At 39.4% G+C, this 25,762-nt stretch overlaps 1 protein-coding gene across 13 annotated transcripts in view; it reads left to right on the top strand.

Annotated features, from left to right (window-relative positions):
* Positions 1-25,762, top strand: part of LOC109023491 (uncharacterized) — a 190,718-nt gene that overhangs the window by 158,386 nt on the left and 6,570 nt on the right. For 4 of the 13 annotated variants that reach the window (XR_010131083.1, XR_008671608.2, XR_008671607.2 and 1 more), the window contains 3 exons: positions 6,811-6,888; positions 9,785-9,906; positions 15,791-15,977. The exons of 1 other annotated variant lie outside the window; for it this stretch is intronic. The gene's annotated coding sequence lies outside the window, so the exon portion shown is untranslated. Of the gene's footprint in view, positions 1-6,810; positions 6,889-8,153; positions 8,495-9,632; positions 9,907-15,790; positions 15,978-25,762 lie in introns of all 13 variants that reach the window. 8 more of the 13 variants (XR_008671610.2, XR_008671614.2, XR_008671604.2 and 5 more) reach the window with 4 other exon arrangements.

Here is a 25,762-nt window from a genome sequence, read left to right as displayed (position 1 = left end):
AGCGTGAAGTACGAATCAACACCTGCACCCACTCCAGCTCTGTCTCCACCTTCCAACCATTTCCCGCCCTGACTTTTCTATTTCTGTACCTAACCCACCCCATCCCATTCTGCCATTGTTTTTGGCCTCAAAACTTGGAGTCTGCCTCACATTCCCACCTTCTTCTGTAAGTTCTCAAGTCCTGTAGATTCTGCTTTTAAAATGTATAGTTCATAAACGATAAGCTTTGCCTCCCAGATAGATTAAATTGGACTGTGGATTGGCACACGGTAAGTATTCAATTAATTTTTGTTGAACGAAGGAATGAGTGAGTGGCTCCTCCTTAAACCAGGGTCCGTGCTCCAAAATATAATCCTACATAGCTTTGCATACTACTGTATTCTTCATAATAATCATCTCTGATCAAATTATTTTAGGGCTCAATAACTGTCAGTAACTAGTTTTCTCCTCAATCCAGGGTAAACTACTCTTTTTTCAAGGCACCCACAATGTCTTTTTGTTTATCTTCCACTAAACTCCTAAATATCCTATGCTCAATACAGAATATTGCTTATTTTCCTCTAAATTCTTTCTTTCTTTCTTTCTTTTTTTTTTTTTTTGAGATGGAGTCTCACTTTGTCACCCAGGCTGGAGTGCAGTGGTGTGAGCTCAGCTCATTGCAAACTCTGCCTCCCAGGTTCAAGCAATTCTCCTGCCACAGCCTCCCAAGTAGCTGGGATTACAGGCATGTGCCACCATGCCTGACTAATTTTGTATTTTTAGTAGAGACAGGGTTTCTCCATGTTGGTTAGGCTGGTCTCGAACTCCCGACCTCAGGTGATCCACCTGCCTTGGCCTCCCAAAGTGCTGGGATTACAGGCGTGAGCCACCACACCTGGCCTCCTCTAAATTCTTTATATCTCTCTGCTTCCCTATTTTAGCTCATTTTATTTCTTCAATCAGAATGTTTGTTCAATCATTTTTTTAAGCTGCATTTTTTTTAACTGTTTTTTTGAGGCCCATTTCAAATGCTACCCTGTCCATGGAGCTATTTTTAGTTCCATATACTTCTTTCTCAGCCAAGCTAGATGTGCTCTTCCTCTTGGGGTGTTTATTGTATTCAGCCTGTATCGTAGATATTTCTATACTTGATTTATTCTTTCCTAATAGAAGGTAAATGCTTGGGAGACAGGAGCTAAATCTTACTTCTTTCTTCTATGTCTGGACTCTCAATGCCTTGTACATAGTAGGCACACAGAATGCTATTATTGAATTACAATGATTTTTATATTTTCATCCGTGTAAGACTTTTTTCTTTCTCCTTTGATTGCATGTTGTTGTTCAGCATTGTGTGCATGTGTGTTTCCCCATTTGCTATGTCCTGCTTAGCACCTTTAGTTTTGAAATACACATTTATTTATGTATCTTTCCCATTTTGACCTATTAAATAAAATGTATTTTTTCATGTGACTATCCAAAGTGAGAGAGGATACTGTGAAATGTCTCATGAACTGCTGTTCCAAGGTAGTATTTATAAGCAATCCCTTGATCTGGATTTCTTTTAAATTTTATGTTTATTTGTACACATTTAGGGGGTACAAGTGCAGGTTTCTTACACGCATGTATTGTGTAGTGAAATCCACATTTATCAATCATTATTTTAAACTGGTCTTCGGAATGCAGGCAGGTCCGGGAGCAGGGCTCCTTCAGTTTGCCCTGCTGCAGCCCGCTTCGGGTTTGCCCAGCTTTCTGTTCTTTCCCTACCCCTCTTAATGTCTGGGAATTAGTTACACTGAAGTTCCACTTCATACAGAGCTGCCTGCAACTTGAGATGCAAACTCCAACACTGTGGGCCACTTTTTAGAAGCATGTGGTCATTCGGGAAACAAAGGCACTCCTGTTTCCTCTTCTCAATAACAATTAAGACATCAGATTAATAGAATCTTTAAATTCTTGAACTATGCTCGCAGAATAGTTTGTGTTTGCTTTAACACAAAGGAATACTTTCCAAACCCTAAAGGTCACCCAAGAAATAAGAGAGAGACGGTTTATGAATATTGTATGCTGGTAGATTTTTGGAGAATGGCATGTGTCCTAGGCAGTGCGCTCTGGCTTTGGAGCCACTTGGCATGGGAGTACTCTGTGATTTACGCTGGAGAGGCATTTCCTGGGCAAGGAATCCCCTGTATTGAAGGGGCATGCCATTAGGAGGAGAAGAAATACGGGCGGGGCAGGGTGGGGAAGAGGAAGGCTTCTTGGTTCACATTCTGGCGTTCACTTAATGAGTGTAATGTTCTTGCTAATGGGATTTAACCACAATACCTATCCCTAACCTTGTCACCAAAAAGGTAGTCTACATGCCCCTTTTTTTTCAATACCGTCTGCCTGGTAACTGTGCAAAAGTCTGTTCTCCCAATTTTCTAAATGGTAATCCTAGAATTATCTTGGCTCAGAAATGAATGAAGAACTCGTGTACAGGACTCAAATTTCCCTACAGGGGTTGTAACTGAAGCAAGGATTAAGTGCCAGTACACAAAACCTCTCAAGCAATGGACAGCATGTCGATTGCTAAACATTCCATGGTAGAAGGCCTTTAGTTTTTCTCTTTTATAAAGCTTGAGATCAAGTTTTGGTAAGAAGTAGAAAAGCAAGGCAATTTAGCTCCTTTAAAGGATTGCTTGTTGGGAAGGACAGAGCTATATTTAGCTCTGTGGCTGTGTCTCCAGGAAGCTAAAGCAACAAGGCAATTAAATGGTGAATTGTGTGTGTGTGTAGAGAGGGGGTTCAGGGGGAGGGCAGGTTAGGGAGATGATAATATAGGCCTTAAAAAAGAATCTGTTTAGGAAAAAAATTTTCAAAACAATTGCAAAGTATCATGAAGATACAACAGACTATTGACTGACCACCTGTTGCACATCGCAAACCTTTATTTTGAAGTGGAACAGACAGAGCCTGAATAACTCCAAGTTCCCCTATATGGTGATAGCAATAATAAACTCTCTGTCATTTATTGAGTACCTACTATATACTAAACACAGTGCTTTACTTCTATTAAGCCATTTAGTGTTGACAACTGTGCTCTCCGCAGCAAATAACAAGAGGGTCTTGTCCAAGATCACATAGCTGCTAAGTGGTTGAAACAGATTTGAATCTTGCTCTCTTTCTCTCTCCACTTTTAGTTGCTTATACACACTATGCCTCCTATACTCTTCCCTGCTGCACTGGCATTTTATGATTTTTAAATTCTTATATTACAGAACTTTGACCTTCTAGGAGAAAGGCATGAAATACACCCCCCTCCCATAATGTCCATACTCATATACGTGTGTGTGTGTGTGTGTGTGTGTGTGTGTGTAAAACATCTACGTCTAAATCTACAATTTAAGTGGAGTGCTATCCTTAAAAAAGGAATAATTAGAAACTCTCATTTAGATTGTAATTTACATTCAGATTTCCTGGAACTGTAGCTTTACTCTTTTTTGCTTTTTTTTATAAAAAACTCCTTTTATTTATTATAATTCCTGGAGATTTGGCTCTGCTCATGTCCTAGATATAGGGTTATGGACGTGGGGCAGAGATCAGCGAGATAGAGCTGTGTCAGGAAACAAAACAGCAGGGTAGAATTGATTGTCATATAACTAGCTCTCAGTCGTCGTTTTTCTCTCATTTTGTGTGGTAAACCTAAGGCCTGTTTGATTTTTGCATCTTTGAATTTAAACCCTGGGTAAACAGGTAGATGGCAGCCAATGATCCCAAGTGGAAATTATTGACTTACAAGAGGGTAAATAATTTGACCAAATCTAAACATAGAATTCTTCTTCTATGAGTGCAGTTTAAAATCACAGGGCATTTTAGTGCATCGTCATTTTTCCTTTTCACACCTATTCCCTTATTGAGATAGGTAGGAATCAAGAATTGCATCTCTGGGAAAATTGATAAGTGTTCTTTCTGAAAAAATCAACAGTATCTGAATAAGAAGTATATTTCCTTGAATGATATAGTTGTTAGTTTAACACCTTAAATAAAGAAGGTATTCAATAATTTTTAGGAAAATCAAATTTAGAAATAAACGTTCAGATATGGAGGGCCTAACAAGGCTGTTCTCAAAGTAGACAAAGGAATACTTACAATCTTATTGAACCTCTTTGGGACCAGCTGGGCAAGATCATTGCTCGGGTCCTCTAGAGCTCTAATGTTTTTGAATTAATAATAGCCCAGTGCCCTTTCATTTCTGGGCCCATTCATTTAGAGATAGGATAAAGTGGTCAAGAAAGCAAAATTCAGCTGTTGAGTCCAGAGGTAGTTGGAGATATAAATCAGACTATTTCTTCCTCCCAGATCAAAAAGAGAGAAGTTCTTATATCTGCTCGTGTTTGAAGCAGAGCAGCAAAAATTGTGGTGGATATAAAAATCTAGGCTTATTACAAGACCTAGGAAGCAATCTCAGGGGGATGGTCTTGCCGTCAGTTACCTGAGATTATTTAATTACAAGCAACTCATGATTACCTGTAAAGGCGAGAGATGCAGTGGAAAACTCAAACAATGCTTGTTGCAAAATCATGTACATTGGCTTGGGAATATCCCCTATGACATTCCCCCCCAGAAATTTGCCTTCCTAATTATGTTTTGCTTAGCCCAATATTAAAAATTAGTTAGTTTCCCCGGAGTAGCTCTGAAGTTAAACTGCAGAGGGAGTTGGTTCAAGAGCATGCCAATTGGAATATGGAGGATGAAACATTTTCTGGCACTAATGTGGCAAAAATCCCAAAGTTATTTTAATCTTAAAGAAAAACATAATCTTGAGCACCTTACCAGCCTTCACATATTATCTGAAATGCTATAAACATTTGTAATGATTACATAAATGAGATTATTTTTATTTAGATATGTGTGTTTTTACCTTAAGAATGTGTGTTCTCACTCTCATCCTTCTTGGCAGCTAAAGAAAATAATAAACCAATTTTCACAGACTCAAGCATAGTGCTCTGCACACACAATTGGGTCAGAAATATTTGTTGAATAAATAAATGCTCCTGCTTAGGAAGGGTCTCATTTTGTAACATTGAAGACAGATTAGGCTAGATTTGGAAAGTTAGAACTAGAGGCGGATTAGAAATCTTGGATCCTTGGGCTACAACGTTGTCGTCATGGGGGGGTTCTTGATTGAATTCTCTTCTTTCTTTCCTTCTTCCTCCCTCCCTCCTTCCCTCCCTCCCTCCTTCCTTCCTTCCCTCCCTCCCTCCCTCCTTCCTTCCTTCCTTCTTTCCTTATTTTCCTTTCCCTGAATTTAAGTGACTTCATAGTCTAATATTCCTAGAGCATATACGAACTTGAAAGTAGGCATATATTCCTGAAATTTATGGCTCTTATACAATTGCAAATCCAAAACAAATTTACAAATTGAATTCAAACAAAATGACACACTCAGCCTTCAAATTAACAACATTGACTTAATGTGATGGACAATGGTTTGCTAAGGTTTAATTGCTACTCACAGCATTAATTTTGTTCCAACTGGTATGCTGATGATGTTTTGATTTTAGTATGCCTATATTTCCTTGTAATGTATAAGACAATTCCTTAACACTTTTCGGTATTTAAACTACTGCAAAACTTTGGTCCACACAGAATGCTGGAACATCATTTAACCTTCACTTGGCAGAAATCCGTAATTTACTTACTTGGGGGCGGGGTCCAGGTTTTGTGGGGCCTGAAGAGTATACAATTTTTAGGGCTTTTAAAATATATATATATATAAAATAAAAGTGAAACAAAATTGCTAGGGTCCCTCCCAAGACATTGGAAGGAATCTGCATAGGAGTCGAAGCTCAAGCTTCATTAGCTTCATGCTAAATCCATCTGTGTTCATGTATCAAGCCCGTCTCTGTTTTTTTCTTGTTGCTAATAAAGAAGAATGACCTGGCGACAATGAGGAGTGGCATTTTTTTAACTTTGGGAAGATCAATCTTAAATTACACATTAGTGTATTTAAAGATTATTCTCAACCTAAAAACGGAAAATTAAATATTGTCATTGATGACACAGAGACGACTGAGAAGTACCTTTTTGTTAAATTCCTTTTCCCTTGATAAATTCCAAGGAGGAGTTGCTGGAACCAAGTTTTAGAGCTCTCACCAACTTTTCTTGGTTGGATTTACAGAGGTCAAAGTTTGGAGTGCAACTAGAGAGGTTAGCAGTTCACTTTTCCCAGACCGCCTGGCTTCTCATAGCTTAATCTCTGGGCACAGCTGCTGTGAGCACACAGTCCCTGGGACTCATATCTTGCCCCGCTCCTGGTCTGATGACAAGACTGGGAGGAACTGTGGGCAGGTAAGGCCAAAGGGAACCTCAGACCAATATTTCTCTGGAGGGCAGAGGGACAAACAGAATCCAGAGGTTGGGATCTACCTCGGGGACAATGTCTCAGAGTCCAATGGTTGCAATGAGATGTGTTGTGAGTCAGAGCTAGGGAGGGAAACAGCAGGCACAGGGGATGTTGAAAGGTCAGCCAGGCAACGGAAACCAGGGGTCAGGAAGAATTCTGAGCTATGATATCAGTTGGCATGCATGGTGGGGCAGGTATTCATATCAAAATCAAGCAAGTTTCATTTTTCAGGATCCAAGACCTTCCTGCCTTCCTTTCCTGGTAGGACTCAAGGGATTCTTCCTGGGCTCATAGACACTAGGTGTGAAACCATGCATAAGGACAGGAAATGGGTGTCACTCTTCTTTATTGAGGAGATTCTGGAATTATTTTTACCGGAGTTGATTAGAGAATAAAATATGGTAGTCAAGATCAGACCTGTCCTCTCAGGCTCTTTTCCTTCTAAGACAGGAGAATCTTCTGAGAGGTTCCCATGGAAGAGAACCCTCACGCTGCAAGTATCCAGGATACACATTCTGATTCATGTGAGTTCTAAGAAAATCTTTATTTTGGGACATTTGAGGCTTGTCATCAAAGAACTCTAACTTTCTATCTCCCATCTATCTATCTGTCTGTCTGTCTGTCTATCTATCTATCTATCTTTCTTTCTATATATTTTCTATTTTCTATGTATATTTCTATTCTATATATTTCTATTTTTTATATAATATATATGTGAGATATATATTACAGAGAGATGTATTCTTTTTCTCTATATATATATGTGGGAAAGTGTTTTGTAAATGGTGAAGAACTACTGTTGTTATAATCCCATTTCTGTCCAATGGAGATGCTGATTTTTATCTTGCTTGATAATTGTTTTCAGGTGAGATTATATCCGATAAATACTTTTTAAATTTCTTTCTCTTCTGTTTCTTTGTTTTCTTTTTGCTTTTGTTTCTTTAGTTTTCTGGTGAAAAATGATTCCATTGGAAATTTTATATCAGAACAAGTGTTTTCAGAAAAGGAAGGGATTCTCAGATTTAAAGGAAAAAGTTTCCCTAAAAGTCAGAGCAGCTAGAGCTACTAGGAAACCCCTTTATCTAATCAATCAAGTCTTAACTATAACACACTCAACCGATGCTTGGGTAGAATATAAATTCCAAGTCACATGAGGTCTTATCAGTTATAATACTGAGAAAGAATTAGCCACTCTGTTTTGGTAAGATGATAGCTGTGGGCTAATTCATTTTTTCTTGAAATATTTGGGGGATTTGAAAGCTTAGGAAGTAAACAGGTTGTTTTGTTCAGGGAACCTTCTCTGAAAGAGTTACCAGGGTTCATCTGATGACATTAGCTTTGCCAGTAATTTCCATGATGTCAAGGGCACACGGGAGATTAAAGAGGGATTAAGACCTGCTTGCACAGTCAAAGCATCACAGTAAATTGACTTGACTTGGCAGGCTACACTTCAGGTTGGCACCTTTTCACCACCTAATCATATACAATCCAGGTTTGCGGTGTTAGCTAGGCTACTTTCACAGAGGCCAAGGAATGTTAAGCAGGCAAGCTAGGAGGTGAAAGTTGCTGGGAAGGAGTGGATGGACTTCCAGGAGAATGCTCAAGGCCAGGCTGCCACCATGAGCTGCCGAGGAGGATTAAAACATTAAGGAAAATGCTTGTTGTTGTTGTTGTTCTTTTTTCCTCAGAATCTTTCAAAAATGAATTTCATTTTCTATTTACCCTCCTTTCCACCCGCTCCCAAGTTTTCCAGATATTCGTTCCTCTTAAAACCTTTTTAGTCCCTCAGGTTATTATCAACTCTTCCGCAAAAGGAGTCAGGTTTGCCCAGGAACTTCACTGAATAAAGATGAGTTTATATCTTAAAAAGGAAACAGCTGGATGGCAAAAGCCAGGGAGGGAGGCAGCTCTTGTTTCATTAGTGAAGGGAAACTCGAGGGCCCGGAGAGAACAACTGGGCTGGCAGCCACGGCGGGGAGAAGAAAAGGAAACACACGATCATAAAGAACTAATCATGAAAAATGGAAAGTGAGAAAGAGCCAAGAACAACAAGCAATAAATAGATTTGGAAGGGGGAAAAAGATGAGGAGGAATGAAAAGCTATGCTCGGGAAAGAAGCAACAAGAGCATGTGAGTTTCATTTGAAAAAAATTAATAATTCTGAAAATCATTAAAAAGTCTTAAGGAAAATGTTTTAAGATAGCTTTTCAGACCCAGGTTTTATTTCTATGTGTTGTTTCAGAGTCTACTCCAGCGCATGAAAAAAAAAAATCACGTGGAACTAGTGGAAGAAACTTAACATACAATGTGCCTGAGTGATTGGTTTCCCTCTGCTTTTTTTTTTAGTGATTTCTGCCTGATTGTGGGGAATAGAAGCAATTAGTTTGGCTATGTAGGATCACTGATAAATCAGGGGATTCTAAGATTAACTCATACAATTCTAGTCATAATTAGAAATATCAAATACATTTTCACCTGTGCAGTAATCACGTAATGTTCATTTATTTGTCATGAGGGGGTGATAATTCAGCACTCACAGGTATATCTTTAAATATTTTCAGATGAAATGAGCATGGATTTAAGGAGGAACTAAGAGGAAAACCGGATCCTAGTCTGTCCTTCATCTTGAAAGAGGACTATTGGTCATGTTCATATATTTTATCATGTTGAATCTGTTCATCGAAACATAGCCAATAGTCCAGGCAAGCCTAGAGAGCATATATATATATATGGATATATATATATACACACTATTTGAAGTTTCACATCAGTTACAGATAATACGTTACAAATTAAATGTTGTTGGTCTTTTATTTGGGGGATGCTTTATTAGCTTTTTAAAAATTAGTTTTTAATAGCAGCATTTGTTTAAGAAGGAAGAAAAAATGCTTGGTGGTACCTTCTGGAATGTACATTAATCTTGTTAATGACACCGCAGTTCATGGTTGGCAAAACAGGACTTTTGAATCAACCTGTATTGTGTGTGTGAATGTGTATGTGCTTGAGAAAGAAGGCCAGGGCACTAAAGATACATGAGAAGTGCATGAAGACAGGATGCAGGATTTCCTATGATTTTATGTTGTTCTTAATTAGGAAGCATATTGGCAGCAAATGCTAACATGTGTTAGGATGTTTAGCTGAAGCCAAATAAATGTTTTCTATTACAACTCTGAATTCCATGCCTGGTCGGAACCCGTGCTGTTCTGCTCATGGCTTACAAAATCCCTTTAAAAGTCATCTCAAGGGCCAATTTTCTTTTGGCTCACAGAGCAAAACGACTTTCACCACATGTTTTCCTGAAGGGTTATCTACAACTCCGGGTGGAAGTCAAAGATTGGAAGAGGATGACCTCTGATCCTGGAACTGCATTGCTTGGTGGTCAGGAGGGGTTCTTAGTAAGCAAACTCAGTTTAATTCCAGAGTCGGAAGTGGGTGTCAACAAGCCAAAGCAACATCCTTTCAGCTCTGCTGCTTTTTTGTCTTGGTGGAGGAATAGCCAATGGAAGAAGATGGAGAGTCCGGACCAAAAAAAAAAAGATGAGGTAAAGTAGCTACACTTGTGTACATAAGGAACCATGTAAAAGTATGCTATGTATGTATGTATGTATGTATGTATGTATGTATGTATGTATGTATGTATTGTTTTGAGACAGGGTCCTGCTCTGTCTCCCGGGCTGGAGTGCAGCGGCAGGATCTCGGCTCACTGCAACCTTCACCTCCCGGGTTCAGATGATCCTCTCACTTCAGCTTCCTGAGTAGCTGGGACTGCAGGAAGGCCCCACCATGCCTGGCTAATTTTTGTATTTTTAGTGGAGACAGGTTGCCATGTTGCCCAGGATGGTTTCGAACTTCTGAGTTCAAGTGATCCTTCCGCCTTGGCTGTCCAAAGTGCTGGGATTAAAGGTGGGAGCCACCGGGCCCGGCCATTTTTTTCTATCCATGTCTTTTTCACTGCTGTGTCTGAGAAATTTTACACGCTCTCATATATGTAGCTGAAATGATGCAGGAGTTCCCCGGGACCAGCCGCTTGGTACTCTCATTTATTAATATCAATAAATCAATGAAGCCAGGTTGCAAGGCATTCTTAGGTATTCATTCACCATGCTAGGACCGCATTGCCTGGAGCTCTTCAGCAGTTTTTCACGGCAAGGCCTTCACACAAGCTAGTCCCTCTTTCTGGGACATTCCTCTCCACGTTTTGCACGGCCTATTCCCTCACCTGGTTCAGATCTCTTCCCAATTGTCCTTTCTCCTCCAGCTTTCCTTGATCCCTTCATCATTCTTTCCTCTATTTGTATTTATTTATTTTTGTTCATTGTTTTCTCCCCTCCTCTAGAATGCCCATTTCAAGAACGAAGGGAATTTATTTTGTTTTCCCTGCTGTGCCTCAATGCCTAGGACAGTGTGAAGAACATAGAAGGTGCACAACTAATAATTTATTCACTGAATTAACAGGGCCAGGGTGTTTTTGTTACTTGTTACAAATGTGTGTGTAACATTTTCAAAGCCTTGGAAGTTATTAAATCACTTTCCCGCATTTTATATGCAAGACTCCTATTATTCTTAATAAGAGGCAGCTGTACATCTAGACTGCATTAAAAAATAAGCAAAAATACATTTTCCTTTGCCTTGTAAACAATCCCACATGGTATATGGGCCAAAAAAGGAAAATTAACAAAAAAGGGAGAGTGTACCAAACCATATTCAGTTAGTAAAAGGGGATTTTTTCCATATTCTTAAATGAAGATCTTTTACCCAATATATCCAGTCTCTCATAAACCATGAAATGAAGTGACTGGGTATCAGTACTAATTTTCAGAAGAAAAACTGTCATCTTTAAAGCAGTAAAATCTTCATAAAACTGTGTAAACTAATTACTGGGTTAAGTAAAATCACTGAAATATATCAGGACCTTCAAATGTCTCCAGGGCAGACATAATATAGTAATTCTCTAATAGTCACTCTGGGGAGATACTGTAATGGGCGGGATGAAGTCATTGTAATATTCTCATTTAGTTTGGGTCCTGAGACTTATAAAGAGAATACCGGTGGCAGATTGCACATACGGAAGAGATGCCTATTCATTTCACATGATACTAGCTGGCCTTTCCAGGCTGTGGATCATGAGCTCAGGGGAGCCCAATGGAGATGGGCATACTCATTTATTCTGCAGAGAAGATATGCCGAATGTTTCTTCTCATCCCTCCTCATCAAAGAGAGTGGAAAATATTTTGTGTACAGTATTTTTTGCTTTAGGTTATTTAGATGCCTCATGTATATTAGGTTTTTGCATGTGAGCAAATAACTAAAAACAAGAGCAGGACCTACCAGAAGCTTCAACAGAACAGACGGACCATGGAAGACCTCATGTTCTTTTGAATTAGTGAAAAGCTATATAGTTTAAGTAGGTATCTTGGTAATCTAGGATAAATCACAAGGATTGGGTAAACTCAATGGAATATTGAAGGTTTATTTTATTAGGTAATTTTATAGACATTTAGGCCACGTGCAGTGGCTCATGCCTGTAATCCCAGCACTTTGGGAGGCCAAGGCGAGTGGATCACTTGAGGTCAGGAGTTTAAGACCAGCCTGGTCCAACATGGTGAAACGCCATCTCTATTAAAACTACAAAATTTAGCTGGGCATGATGGCACTTGCCTGTAGTCCAGCTATTCTGGAAGCTGAGGCAGGAGAACTGCTTGAACCCGGGAGGCAGAGGTTGCAGTGAGCCAAGATCACACTACTGCCCTCCAGCCTGGGCTACTGAGTGAGACACCATCTCAAAAAAAAAAATATATATATATATTTATAAATATATATATATTTATAAATATATATTAATATATATATTTATAAATATATATATTTATAAATATATATATTAATATATATAAATATATATATTAATATATATTTATAAATATATATATGTATCTGTAATGTGACATTGTTTTCTCAAACCTCAGACTAATCTTATACTCAATATGGAAGATAATCATAACTCATCACTCTGGATTATAACTGCTTACATATGTCTTTCTTATGAGATAATGCACCTTGAAGGTAAGGACTTCACTTTATTTGCTTCATTCTCCAGTGTCCAATTTGTGGAATGAATGAATGACCCTTAACAGAAACCTGACTGTGATTCCCTTCACTATTAACTTTTCCTAGAGTTATGAATTCCAGTTAGAAATTTGTTCAGAAAATCACTTGTCCTTAGGAATATAATTTCACAAGACACACAGGTTGATTTCCTCATAGTCTATCATGGTGATTTCTACCCTGGCTCAAGGCTGTGATTCATGAAGAAGAGTGGTAGGAACCAGACTTCTTAAAAGTGGTGAGCATCAGGCCACAATCTCAGAGGATATAGTGTATGAGGAGTAAAATTGGGAAGACACATTCACATTTACCCAAATGGCTTGCACATTAAAAGCTGTACACCCTCCCCAACTCCAATTAACTCAGAGGGAAATCTTTGGGCTGGTTCGGTTCTCTTCAATGTGTGTGAGCCTGCAGTTGCCTGGCTGGCCCCTGTGTCCCTTTGGAATTGATAATGAGGTTCGAGAGAGGAATAGTCCTCACTAAGCATGTCACCCCTATTTAGCACCTTTTCCAGGATGGCAGCCACTATTGTTTTATTATGTCTCTGATCAGCTGTCACTATTCATAAAGTAATCACTGCCATTAACACATCACGCCTCAAGCCATCTGCTGCAGCATGGCACACACAGAGCTGTTGGTTGCAAGCAAAGCAGGTGTCACCTAAAAATGACAGTACCACAGTAAAGGTGGGAGGTCATCATGGTGAAAGAGGATATGTCACGTCAAGTAACTCTATTTTTTGATGTATTATAGTGCAATGAGCAATAGTATTTCTTGCTCAATTTGCAGAGGCTAAAATTAAAACTTCTTATTTGAGATACTTTTTTTCAATATTGGCAAGTCATGGAGACAAAAAATGTCATTGAAGTTCTTAAAACAATAGCATCTAGATTGTGAATGGACTCTTGCATTAAATTTACAGTCAAGTTTAAAGCATTCTTGAAGAGATCTGATCCATCAAACCTTTATTTGACAAGTGTTTATTGAGCACATATTAAGTGACACTGACATGTGGCTGGCCCACCCGAAATATACAGTTGCTACATAAAACAAAAATCACAAGTAATGTGTACAGTGGAGATTCCTGATCCCAGCTGCATTTTTGACCCTTGGTCAGTCCCTAACACTTATCTTGATTTTGGATAATTTTTGGATAGTTTTCAGTTTTAACAGGATCCATATTGATTGGATTTTATGTGGATGTATTGGAAAATAAGCTTGCATTGGAAAAATACAATGATTTCATAAAGTCTGTTAAGAAGGACAATTTCTTTATAGGACAATTAGTTCTCTTGACCACCTTCATTGTAAAGGGGTTTTATATTTATACAACTGAGAGAGGAGATAGGAATTTAATTGAAGATCTTAAATGTTGATAGAAAGTGGGACAAGGGATCATAATTGGGTTCAACTATCTTTCTAGCCCCTTCCCCTCCTGCATATACACTGGAATTGCATCCTTAGCTTAACTTCAGAAAACTCATGTATTTATCCTTGGCAAATATACACACTTATACATCTATATGTATATGTAAAAAATTAACTAGGGTAGTTAATAATTCTACCCTCCATTTTATTGCATGAGTTTCTGCTCTTTTCCTGGGAGTGAGAAGTACTGGATGAGGGTTTGGATCTTCTAGCCCATCAGTTACTCTTAGCAACATCACCCATCCTTCCCTACTGGTGATGAGAGCATCTTGCTGCATGGGTGGTGGTTCTCAGGTGTATACAAGTACTCTTCTCCATGGTGCACATGTCCACACATCCTGTATGCTACTGCTGGTTTAAGGGATTTTCAAGGGTCAATTCAATAGTACATTTAGAATTTAACTTCTGTGAAACATGCTACTCAATTACAAACCAATTGAGGAATGCTACATAACCCCAAAGTCTATAGAAAGCAAAGATATCCATCTTCTATTGACATAGAAGATATCTATAAGATATCTATATAGGGATCTCTCAACTACTTTTGAATCCAACTTTCTTTTGAGAATCAAAAATCTCAAGCTCTCTCCCTTTCCCTGAAGATTTGTAGAATCATCTGTTGTAACCAAAAAAATAAAATCGAGCTTGAATTTTTGTGCATTCAGAAAAATGTCTTTTATTATTTTTTTCAAATTCTATAATGATCTATATGCTTTTCAAAATGGGTCCCCTTTCTCCCTGGGGATTATGATATGCCCAAGCATAAGAGGCATTTTAACTTTCAGGATGATATTTGTGAATCTGGGATGCACGCTTTTCAAGATACCAGTGAAGCAGCAGAGGATGAGCAAGCAGAAGTGTCTCCTGATGACTGATGGCCCTTTCTTTTTTTTTTCTTTTTTTTTTTTTGAGATGGAGTCCCAGCTCGGTCACCCAGGCTGGAGTGCAGTTGTGCAATCTCAGCTAACTGCAACCTCTGCCTCCCAGGCTCAAGTGATTCTCCTGCCTCAGCCTCCTGAGTAGCTGGGATTACAGGTGCCCACCATCACGCCCAGCTTATTTTTGTATTTTTAGTAGAGATGAGGTTTCACCATGTTGGCCAGACTGGTCTCGAACTCCTGACCTCAAGTGATCTGCCTGCCTCGGCCTCCCCAAGTGCTGGGATTACAGGCATGAGCCACTGCACCTGGCCTGACAGATGGCCCTTTCTAAGAAGACTGGGGTGGTACATTTATGATTACCAGATACGATAGAGTTGATATTGACCATTGCACTAGTGACTTAATAGTTTTTATAAAAAGCCCCAAAATTGTTTGATATTTCATTTGCATCAAAATGTTGTAGCTCAAATGGCTTTATCAGATTGGCTCCTTAAAATATCATGTGCCCTTGTTCTAGGCTCAGAAGGAACACAAAGACAAAGACAAATGGTTCTTGGGTCCTGCCCTCAAGGCACTTACAGTCCAGTTTCAGTTTTAGAAGTTCAACCAAGAACATGGCTAATGGCTGGTAGAGATTGTACTGACTATTATACCACTTCTCCTAAAATATTATTTTGGTTGAAATAATAAAATGTAGATTCAATACAAAACAAAATAATATTTTACTGCATTTTTCTGTGAAAGAAATGGGGGAATCTTGGGATTTCAAGATAATCCAACAAGCTGAGTAGGGCTGGCCATAGGTTTGGAACTCATGGAGATCACAGTGGAAACCCAGGAAACGTTCTCCTGAGGGCTGCATCTCCATTAATGTTTTCTGCCTAGGGAATGTGCTTGCTCTGGCTCTATGGGGAAACAGAAGGGTGAAGAGGAGGCTGACTGAGTTAAAGACATCAGCAGGTTGGGAACTATTAACACTGAAGATCATCTTTCTGTTTTTATTTTCCAGACAGGGTCTCACTCTGACTCCTAGGCTGGAGTGCATCATGGGGCTCTGCAGCCTCAACCTCCCAGGACCAAGCGGTTCTCCCACCACAGCCCCTGGAGTAGCTGGGACCACAGATATTCATCACCCCACCTGGCTAACTTTTTCGTTTTTATTTTTTGTAGAGACAAGTTCTCCCTATGTTGCCTAGGTGAGTCTTGAACTCTTAGGCTGTAGTAATCCTCTGGCCTTGGGCTCCCAAAGTGCTGAGATTACAGGTGTGAGCCACTGCACCTGGCAGTTGAAGATTATATGTGGATCACCTAGGTCAGGAGTTGGAGACCAGCCTGACCAACATGGTGAAACCCCAGGGGCTCTACTAAAAATACAAAAAAGAAAAAAAATAGCTGGGCGTGGTGGTGGGCACCTGTAATCCCCCCTTCTTGGGGGTCTGAGGCAGGAGAATCACTTGAACCTGGGAGGCAGAGGTTGCAGTGAGCCAAGATCACACCACTGCACTCCAGCCTGGGCGACAAGAGCGAGACTCCATCTCAAAAACAAAACAAAACAAACAAACAAACAAAAACAGAAAAAAAAGAGACGGTTATAATGGGACCACATTTTTACCATACCATTTATATGTTTAGGTATGTTTAGATACACAAATACCATGGTGTGACCATTGTCTACATCATTCAGTACAGAAATATTTGTACAGATCTGTAATCTGCACAAATCTGTACAAATATTAGCCTGTACAGATTTGTAGCCTAGATGCAGTAAGCCATACCATGTAGCCTAGGTGTATTGTAGGCTACGCCATCTAGGTTTGTATAACTACACTTTTTTTTTTTTTTTTTGAGATGGAGTTTTGCTCTTGTTGCCCCCAGGCTGGAGTGCAATGGCATGATCTCACCTCACCACAACCTCCGCCTCCCAGGTTCAAACAATTCTCCTGCCTCAGCCTCCTGAGTAGCTGGGATTATAGGCATGCGCCACCACGCCTGACCAATTTTGTATTTTTAGTAGAGACGGGGTTTCTCCATGTTGAGGCTGGTCTGGAACTTCTGACCTCAGGTGATCCACCTGCCTCGGCCTCCCAAAGTGCTGGGATTACAGGCATGAGCCACCACACCTGGCCGTATAACTACACTTTTTGATGTTCACACAATGACAACAAAATCACATAACTTTTCATGTCTCAGAATGTTTCACAATCATTAAGTGACTCATGATTGCACTTAATCTCTCTGGTCTGTAAAATAAAGACAACCAGAAGACCTACTCCAAAGGATTGTTGGGGTGAAAATATAATGCTTAAAATTAATACTATAAAATAACATGTACAAAACATTTATGATATTTATAAATACAGACATAAAATATAGTTTTACTTATGATAATATTTCTTTTTTTCTTTTTTTGAGACGGAGTCTTGCTGTTACCCTGGCTGGAGTGCAGAGGAGCGATCTCGGCTCACTGCAACCCCTGCCTCATGGGCTCAAGTGATTCTCCTGCCTCAGCCTGCCGGGTAGCTGGGATTACAGGAGCCCACCACCATGCCCAGCTAATAGTTTTTGTGTTTTTAGTAGAGACAGGTTTTCACCTTGTTGGCCAGGCTGGTCTTGAACTCCTGACCTCAAGTGATCCTCCCACCTCGACCTCCCCAAGTGCTAGTATTACAGGCATGAGCCACTGTGCCAGGCCTACTTATTATGATACTTCTAAGCGTGATAAAGCACTTATACGTCTAGCACAGGACAAATCCTCAATAAATGTAATGTACGAATGTGGCAGATTAAGAGAAAAAGCCAATGAAATAAAGCTGCAATACTTGCATTTAGAAAATACTATAGGAACAGGACAGAAGGCTTGGCTGACTGAAAGGAGGAATATATTAAAGGAAATGTCTTAAGAGTAGGTGACATTTGAATTGGCTAGTGAAAGAGAGAGAGAATAGCTTGCTAGGGGAAGTATGAAGAGCAACGTTTTGGACCATGAAAGGGAAGGAACCAACTGCTTTCTTCCTTCATTCCTCCCACTGAAGTGTTTTTCTCAGTTTGTCTTAAATCTCATTTTATGGGTTCTTCAAACAATTTGCGCATTTTTGTGTTTACCTGAGTATAAGATCTGTCATGTAGATTTTCTTTATGGAGACTCACACATTTAAAAAAGACTCTCATAAACATCATTGTTTATTAATTAGTATTAGTATAGTTAATCATTTTATACCTTAGGCTTACAATATAATGATTTTAAGGTTTTACTCATCCAAAATCAACTTCTCCAGCCTCCCTTACTATTAACTCACTCTTTGTATTTAATTTATTATTCAGTTTTCTATTTCTTTGGACTGAGTGGGCATGGGAAATAGAATGGGAGAGGAAGCACGTAATTAGAAAATATTGTAGAAAGCTGCTGGCTATTTTATGTAGAAAATGAAATTTGAGACCTCGGGATGCAAAATTAATATGTAAGAATTTCATCACTTTGTTAGAAGATGCAATCGGAGTTCATCCAATATACTGTCAGAGACTTGGTGGATATTTGTCAATTTTGTTTGTTATTCAGGAGGAATACCTGGATTTTCTCTGAGGAGTCATCCCTGCTTGGTCTCGGTCTACGTGGTTTATGTGGTGCTTTGCCAAGTCCACTCCCTATCCACCTTCCAGTCTTAAGCAGGGGGAATAGCTCAAGCTCAGCCACTCAGGCTTTCCCTTCCGGGAAGCTGAATTCCGAGTGGTGAGACACAAAAGTGGGAATATGCTTGGAACAGATTCTTCCTGTGAGCAGAACCTTGAAGAGGCTGTTTATTCATTCCTGCTACCTGGAGCCCTGAAGCTATCTGGTTCCCATCTTTGTTCTGTCACAATCTGAGCGTCCAGCTTTTGGTTTCTCTGAGCCGCTCCATATCCTTCCAGTCATTTTCCTCTTTTCTTTTGCTTCATTTAGTCAGAGTTTAACTGATAGTCTAAGTGATAGAATAAAAATGTGAACACAGAAAAAAATATCACTAGATGACAGCTTGGATTACTAGACAGCATTTTCTCACTGGACATGTATTTTGAAAGCACATACCAGCACCAGGCACTGTTCTAGGCACTTGAGTCAGTGACAAACAAAACAAAATATTGAGAACAATAGATGTGGCTGGGCACGGATTCACAGGCTCATGCCTGTAATCGCAGCATGTTGGGAGGCCAAGGCGGGGGGATCGCTTGAGCCCAGGAGTTTGAGAACAATAGATGTTCTAACAAATATTTGTTGTTGGGCTTTCAGGAGCTAAATGAATGGGCTAATGACATTTGTTCAACCTTAAGATAATTTTTATATGACCCTCTGTGAGAGGTTCTAATAATTCTTTTTTTAACAAACAAATAAGAATATTAACAACAATCTAGGTAAATATTTTGAAAGAGTTCTTCCTTTGGAAAAGCAAGCCGAGTGTTGATTTAAATTTCTCAATGATCAAAGTGTTAAAGTAATATGTTTTGAATAGAGCCATCTATAAAACATACCCATATAAACAACAAAACTTGTAAATGTGTAATGGGCAAAAGTAATAAAACTATTGAAATAATGCATTTTCCTCATACCAACTCTATCCATTAATTTTTTACAGTTTTCTACCATGTAACATTACCCTTCATAAAAATGATATTTTAAAATGAGATGGGGTTGGTAAAAGAAACAAGGGGTAATAATGGAAGGAGGATTGCAAAGCTGTGCTCTGCTGGATGAGGGAGAAGGGAAAATAGAATTAATTTGGGCTTTCTGTGAGCCAGAGGCCATGGTCTGTAGCCTTTAAAGGGATGAGCAATGCTCAGAGCCAAGGATTTTTATATCTTTAATTTGATTATTTGTTTCTTTTCTCTAAAGAAATCAAGCACAAGCTATTTAAAATAATGAAAGTCACTTCAATATAATACTTTATAAGCAAAGTTGTGAATCTCTCATATATTAAACATTTAAAAATTCTTCATGCATTCTTGGATGGGTTGTATAAAATCTAAATGTAATATGATGGTATTCTTGCATGAGGCAACTTGGTGCAGTCAGAGGGACATAGATTTGGATTCAGACGGATCTGAGTTCTAATCCTGACTCTGCTATATTCAAGTTATTTGACCTCTATGTAACTATTTCTTTACCTGAAAAGTAGAGAATATAACTCCTAGCAAGTAGTGGGTACTCAAGATAAGATGGTTTTCTGGCCAGGTGTGGTGGCTCATGCCTGTAATCCTAGCACTTTGGGAGGCTGAGGCGGGTGGATCACCTGAGGTCAAGAGTTCAAGACCAGCCTGGCCAACATGGTGAAACCCCGTCTCTATTAAAAATACAAAATTAGCCAGGTGTGGTGGCAGGCACCTGTAATGTCAGCTACTCGGGAGGCTGAGGCAGGAGAATTGCTTGAACCCGGGAGGTGGAGATTGCAGTGAGCCAAGCTCATCACGCCATTGCACTCCAGTCTGGGTGACAGACTAAGATTCCATTAAAAAAAAAAAAAAAAAAAAGATGATTTTCTTCCACTGCCTTCATCCTTCATTCTGATAATACTTCAAATTACGAAAGATTAGCTTATTTGCAACTAGAGGCCATTACAGTATTATTAAGAGACCCACTCAAAATGCTTAATATCCTTTGATATTATGTGTCAACTAAGTAAAAATGTACATGCTTGCAATTCCTAAAAATGAAATAAATAAAAGGTTGAAATTTTTACACTTACATTAAAATGAGAATCCATACTGTAGCATAATTTTGGAAAATGGAATTATCTGGGATATGAATGCTTTATTTCTCCATTTATTCAACAAACCCTGAGCACCTGTTAAACTCTTGGTCCCATGATAGGCATTTAGAATACAAAGATAAATAAAACATGATTCTGAATTTCAAAAAGTTACTTCACCCTCTTCCATGGTGAAGACCACAAGCAGAGAATTAAACACAGAAATGTAGGATGGAGTGCCTTATGGGAACAATGGGGAGGGTCACCTCATTGGTGAGTGTGGGGTGTCAGGGGACACGGGAGTTTTCCAGCAGAGGTGGTGGTGAAGGTATGTATGTCAAGCCGTAGGGAATGAGTTGAAGTTATCTAGGTGGATTAGGTGGGGGAGACTAGAGTAAGAGGGCATTCCAGAGAGTGAAGCAGGAAAATCAGAGGGAGATGAACCCACATGGTATGTGTACGTGTGTGTGAGGTGTGTGTGTGTGTGTGTGTGTGTGTGTGTGTAAGAAAGTCCCAGCAATCAATGTTATGCTGCACAGAGCTAGAGGTAGGCCTAGGCTAATGAGAGTGATGCTGTTGGAGAGGCAGGCAGGGGCCAGATCATGGGTGTTTTCTTTCCCAGGCCAAATTGCTTAAGCTTTATGCAGAAGGACAAACGATGGCTTGGGCACAGCTGAAATACCTCTGCTCAAACCTGTGTGAAGAATAACAATTAGGGTGGTAAAGCCCATTAGGAAATGGGTAATGTAGTCTGTGGTCCAGGGCCAGGCTGTAAGGGCTTGAAGGAGGTCAGGTTCACTGGGACACAGAACAGTGGGAGGGCTGGGTGGTTGGTAGCAGGTAGGGGTGAGCTCAGGTGCAGAAGGAAGAGAGAGAATCCAGGCTGACTCTCAGCTCTGGAGTGTGGTACCTGACGTGGTGCCACCATCCAAGATAGGGAATACATGGACATGAATGAGGGTTATGGTCCAAGTTTAGGCATTCAGTGAAATCAAACTGTGAGTATCTTAAGAAATGGGCTGACTGTGGGTTTTTGAATACCTTGGTGAAATTTTCTTAAAGGGAGCTGCATTGACTACTTCTCCTGGTGCATGCAGAAGGCCTACTATGGAGTGACCATGGAGATGATAAGACAAAAATAAGCTTTCACTCTGCTCCTTAGTAGCTCTGGGATAGTGGGCAAGTCACTTTAGCACTCCAGATTTCCTGTCCCTCATTGAGAGAATAAGTAGGTTTGACAAATAACCTCTAGTTAAACAACTAGTCTTATCTGATTCACTAAAACCATGTAATGCGGTTCTCCTTCCCCATTCGTTGGTTAACAGTAAACACCCCCCACCCCCTGACACACTGTGCAAAAGTTTCCGTCTCCCAGATGTATGAGGCATTTGATATTTGATGTCATAAACGGGTTTTTCTTAACTCTTATGAATATTCTTAGCTCCTTCTCGTCAGGAATGGCTTGCAGCTCTTAGATGATGTGAATCACCTCCAAAGCATTTATTTTCTAACATTCAAATGCATTTTTTGAAAACGAACATCAGCTGTTAACCAGAGCTTTGCCAGGTGCAGCAGAAACCCTCTTCCACAAGGCTTTACCTCACTTCCCTACTCAGTAAACTGCCCAATCCAAACAGGGGGCCACTTCTGGGGCAGTAGCTTCTGACATGAAAGAATGCATTCAAGTAAAACAATGTGTTTTTCAAATTAGCACACATAACAAAAAAATATGTATTTACTTAGTACGCCTTAATGGCTTTCGAAGAGCCATTAGGCTCAACTGAGTGAATATTCCATGTATTACCAAAATATGCACAATGTATCCCCAAACAGCCATTTTACCTGTAAATATAACAAGACAAGCTCATTTCTCTTTGAATTTTCCTTTGCTCCTTTCTAAGTAATTTTCTTAGCCCATTTGAGAGCAAAGGGAGACATTTTTTCAAGGTTTGGGTGTTTGCTTGCTTCATTCCAAAGTACAGGGAATAACTGAGAAGTGTGTTCATCTACTGTTGAGTGGCCTAAACGAGGGAGCATTCTATCTGGTTAAGACCTGCTAAAGTTTCCTTATTAACAGAGACACCAGCAAAGAGTAAGTAGCCTAAGGAGATTAATGTAAAATGTCTGCAGGATAGAAAAATTGCTTTAGAAACAAAATAATACACCCTCTATCCCCCATGAATTAGTACTTGAGGCACTTTAATTGGACAAACTCAGTGTTTAGATCAGGAGTCTGTCCAATTGCTGTCTGTGACCAGAGGAAGCAGAAGCAAACGGGTTAAGAGTTGCTGACAATTTTTTTTTAACAAGCAGTTTTATTGCAGAAATGGGAGTTGAACCGGAACATTCACAATCAGAATGAAAGGGCAGGCAGGCAGATCTGGAAAACTCACCATTGTATGTGAAAAGGAAAGTTTTCGTGGATTTTAGAGAGGCCAAAGAAAAGGGCTTATTTTATATTTGAGAATATAGTTTAATTTAGATTTTTAAGGACCAGTCACCCAACATTGGAAATCCATATATAATTCTCTGGAGAAATGCAGCAATGCCTCCATTTGGTCATGGTAAGGAAAGCATTCATATCTGACAATACCTTATGCAATGCTTATAAGACATATGTCTCTTGGTGGTTTCATGAGAAGTATGTGCAATTTAATGTGTTGACCTTTATTTCTAAAGAATGATGTTGTTTACCTACTATCTTAGAGATTATTGTTCCACCTTGAACAGTGAAGGTGAAAGGGTACCAATCAGCCAGTGTGTATCTTCTGACAATTTCCAGATTTTTATCTAGAGACATCCAGCAGCAGAGAATCATTCATGACTGGCATGTTATAGTAAAAAGAACACTGCACTTGGGAGTCAGAAGATAGAATTCAAAGTCTCAGCTGGCACCTGTAATCCAAGCTACTTGGGAGGCTGAGGCACAAGAATCACTTGAACCTGGGAGGTGGAGGTTGCAGTGAGCCGAGATCACACCACTGCACCCCAGCCTGGGAGACAGAGCAAGACTCTGTCTCAAAAAAAAAAAAAAATTACATGGCCATGGCAAAATAGTTTCTTCCAATAGTTCGCAAACATTACTGTACAACAAAACCGTCTGTTGAGCGTTATATATGCGCATATACACCTGGACCATGTTGAAATTCTAGCTCAGTAGGTCAGAGATTGGTCTCTATATTGTTTAAAAGCAGCCGGGGTCAATAACTACTAATACATCCAACACAGTTGAGTGTCCTCATTTGTAAAATGGAAACAACATTTTCTATTCAGCATGCAGGATTGTTGCAAAGACTAAATACAATGATACATTTAAGACACTAGTGCAATGCTTAGAAGAGGGTCCCTTATTTTTCTTCCAGTGGGCCATGGTTGTTCTAGTTCAGAGCTCCTCAAAGTGAATTCTAAGGAGCAATAACCCCACGAGATGGTCTATGGAAAAACTGTGTACCATCAATCATATTTGGCAGCTGCACATTACATTCCCTTCCAGACTGTTAATGGGACCATTAGCACCTTAAAGTTTCTGAAATAACCTGACAAAAAGGAACTGGCTAAGTTGGTTGAACTCAGTGTTTCTCAAACTTATTTAACCACCCAATTCTTTCTTCAAGTGGCAATTATTTATTGATGTTCGACGGAACATGCTTTAGTGAGCACTCCTCTTTATGATCTCTAACTAATGTCCTACCTTTCTATAACCTCCCTCAAGGAATTTGCTGCTTGTTTTTGGTCCGACTGAGACCCAGCCTTTCTGATTATCTTGAAGGATATCTGCCCTTTTCTTGAACTGCTAGTTTAAATGGACTCTCATATTGAACATGATTCTGTTTAAGTACTGTAGTTTTTACTTTAACTAAGGTAGTTATGAGGGTAGAACACAAATGATCTAGAAAAAATTAAACCATTAATTTAGAAATAAAATTAATACCTAAATAGTAGAAATTCACAAGTCCATGGCTGTTAAATAAAGGGAAGACAGTTACATTTTGAGAGCTCCTACTTTGCCCTTGAAACCAGCGGAATGGGATAAAATTTAGAAATGCAAATTATGCTTTGAGCTATATTAATCTAATAATCTAAAATAGGTGGTAGAAATGGATATAGATGCAGTAAAAAATTTGAGGAGTCTTGAGGATGCACTATTTCTCTTAAGTCAACAATTTAAGAGCTTTTGGGAAGTTGAATATAATCATGTCGACTTTTTGGTGACCTCATTTGCCTGGTCTGTACTCTTAAAGAAAGTAGAATAAATGGCTTCTAATGTCCTTCTGGGAATGAAAAGCAAAACGGCAAAGTGTACCTCTGACTGAGGTGTATTTGTAAAAGAATCACCTAGTTATTCAAGCAGAAGAGGACACAGGCATAGACACATGGTCTTGGGATGGATGAATAGACATCATGGGTACCGATGGAGAGATGATGTGGAAAGTCAGGCTTGTCAGAGTTCACAGTAAGACTTTGCCTCAGATAACTACTCAGAGGAAAAAATATATATATTTTTGCAAGTATCTTGCTTTTACAGGTTTCTGAGATAAAAATCTCAGAAGAACAGCTTTGCTCGTGAGCTTTCCGATATTTCCACTGTGGTCCTGGCCAGAAACACTGTGAGAACACCCTTTCATTTGGTATTTGAGCCCTTCTGCCTCTGTTCCTGGCTGCAGACCAAAGGGAACAAACGCAACTGAACATTTCAGAACCTCAAAATAGTAAACCAAAAACGGTTTGCTCTGCTTTTGGTTTTAAATATGATCGACCCCAAAGCCTTGTTCCAAATGATCTGGTGGATCCATCTCTAATATGGATTACTGGATTTTAGAAACCTTTGGAGGATGGTGTTTTTAAAATAGATAACTAAGAACAAAGAAAACAATCAATCCAAATGGTTGTAGTACAGGTGTCCGACCACCACAGCAGAGACTAGACTTAATAAACATATTTTACGTTCTAGTGTAAAGTAATCAGAAGAAGGGGATTAGAGTTTGGAGTGGGATATCTGGGCTTGAATGTTGACTTGGTTCATGACTAGCTGAATGTCTAGGGCATATTTCTGAGTCTCAGTTGTTACCTGTGAGTAAAATTAATAATACAAATGAAAAATAATTATACCCATTTTAATTGGCTCATTATGAGGAGCAAAATTATAAAAATACTTCCAAAATTGGAGTGTCCATGATAATATGAAAGTCAGTAAATCCCAGTGATTAGAAATTTGGACTTTACAGTGCAACACACTTAGGTTCATATTTCTGCCCCTCTGCTTT

The sequence above is a fragment of the Gorilla gorilla genome, chromosome 16 (assembly GCF_029281585.2).
Source record: "Gorilla gorilla gorilla isolate KB3781 chromosome 16, NHGRI_mGorGor1-v2.1_pri, whole genome shotgun sequence".
In the NCBI taxonomy this organism is placed as follows: domain Eukaryota; kingdom Metazoa; phylum Chordata; class Mammalia; order Primates; family Hominidae; genus Gorilla; species Gorilla gorilla.
The sequence above is the reverse complement of the archived record's forward strand: the minus strand, read 5'-3'. Positions and strand labels throughout refer to the sequence as shown.